Below are 2,220 nucleotides of genomic sequence, written 5' to 3' on the forward strand. Positions count from 1 at the left end.
TGTGAGTATTCCAGGTCAGGAGATTGTCCTAGGAGACTCCTTTAACAGAGACTCAGTCTTTATCTTGTGGTTGCTCCAACCTCAAAATTCCGAGTCCTATCCATGCAGCTGTGGATGGGGAAAGGCAGCAGAGGTCAATATAGGAGATGGCATTATGGGATGGACATGGAAATGTGTCCCTACTGCCCACATTCCTCTGAACACTCTTATCACATGACCCATCACATATCCTTGCCTAACTGCAAGTGATGCTGGGAAATGTAGTCGAGCTCTGTGCCTGGGATGTAGGTAAAAGACTTGGTCACTAATCTGTCCACCTTTGACAAAGAATCAGGCATATGAAGCCCTGTATTGCACCTTGAATTTTGCTACAATTTCTGAGCTACACTTAATCAATACCATGTGAATTCATGGTATGAAGTGAAATTTTCAGGGAATCATTTGGATATTTCCAATAATTCATTTAAAAAAGGGCGGGTTGGGGGGCACTTGGGTGGTTCAGTCAGTTAAGTGTCTGACTCTTGATCTCAGCCCAGGTCTTGAGCTCAAGGTGGTGAGTACAAGCCCTGCATGGGGCTTCACACTGGGTGTGGAACCTACTTAAATAAACAAACAAGTAAACAGATAACAAATAAACAAATAAATATTTTAAAAATTGAAAAATTTAAAAAAGGGGCAAGTGCTCACTTTGGCAGCACAAATACTAAAATTGGACCGATACAGAGAAGATTAGCATGGCTCCTGTGTAAGGATGACACGTAAATTTGTGAAGTGTTCCAAATTTTTAAAATAACAAATTAATTAACTAATTAATTAATTTATTTAGAAAGGGGGTGAAGGGCAAGTCATCCAGGTATCCAAACACCTGGATAACAGAAAAAATAAATTTCTTTCTTTCTTTTTCTTTTCTTTTTTTTTTTTTTTTAAAGATTTTATTTATTTATCTGATGGAGAGAGAGAGACAGCCAGCGAGAGAGGGAACACAAGCAGGGGGAGTGGGAGAGGAAGAAACAGGCTCCCAGCAGAGCAGGGAGCCCGATGCGGGGCTCGATCCCAGGATCCCGGGATCATGACCTGAGCCGAAGGCAGATGCTTAATGACTGAGCCACCCAGGCGCCTCAGAAAAAAGAAAATTCTATTTGCACTTTACATTTTGTTCTACAGAGCACATAGTAAATGAGGAGAATCCCACCATTCTCATGTTTCCAGCTTTGATCTGGATAATTTACTGATTGTCAATTATGTAAGTCTGCAAATGCGAAGTTCCCTACATGCACAGATTTCTGGTAATAATTTGAGATAATATCTCACAGTAAAAAGTCTTGACATCTAAAGGGGCACTGGACAAGTGATTCTTTTTTATTCTTTCTGGCAAGGGCAACAACTCTGAGCACTATGATGATAATTAAGACTCCCCCTTAAATTCAGAGCAAACAGGAGTAATAAAAGGACACGAGACAAGGGAAGCTAGTGAAAGAGCACATACATACGTGGAGCTCAGCGAGCATCCTCAGCGGAAGAGGTATGGGAGTGACATACTACAGAGTACCTGGAAACGGACTAAAAGTAATAGAATTAATACTATGCTGGGGAAGATATTTGTGCTCGTAACAGAATTCGGGAAAATGTACTCAGACATGGAATGTCCCTTCAAGTTTGTGAAGGGCCAGACCGGAAGGGAGTTGAAGCCTCTGTGTGCTCTGACTGTGATGCACGAGCAAGGGCAGGGCGAGGAATCAGTGAGGCCTGGTGGACCAGTCTGTTCCTCAGGGTCTTCTAATGTTTCAGAATGTTCTGGAAGGAGGTCAACACGGTGGTGGGACCAGGGGCCTGACCCCCATGAGTGTCCTCAACAGTGCCCACTTAGCATAGCCATGAAGCATGAAGCCACCCTGAGATCAAGACCTGTGTCCACCTGGAGTGGCATTCAGGGCAAGACTGTGGTGAGGGCGTGGGCTGAGCAAATGATCCCAGCCCAGGCAAGCAGGGACAACAACATGGTTGTGAGATGAAATATAAAACACCAAGAAAATCTGAATTCCAGATAAACAACAATTTTCTTTTTCAGTGTCCCCAGTGTTTCACAGAGCATACTCAAACTAAAACAAAAGCAAACAAAAACACAATGTGGGTATGTGTACATACGTGTGATAGGCACACATACATACATGTGTATTGTGTGTATTATATTATTCTGTAAACGTGTGTGTTGTGTATTCT

At 42.6% G+C, this 2,220-nt stretch overlaps 1 non-coding gene across 1 annotated transcript; it reads left to right on the plus strand.

The window, feature by feature from the left end:
- Window positions 1–679: 679 nt before the first annotated feature.
- On the plus strand, window positions 680–786 carry LOC121101775. The gene has a single exon (XR_005833810.1). It is a non-coding gene; the product is annotated as a U6 spliceosomal RNA (small nuclear RNA).
- Window positions 787–2,220: the final 1,434 nt, after the last annotated feature.

Source organism: Ursus maritimus, unplaced genomic scaffold, assembly GCF_017311325.1.
Source record: "Ursus maritimus isolate PB19 unplaced genomic scaffold, ASM1731132v1 scaffold_9, whole genome shotgun sequence".
In the NCBI taxonomy this organism is placed as follows: Eukaryota; Metazoa; Chordata; class Mammalia; order Carnivora; family Ursidae; genus Ursus; species Ursus maritimus.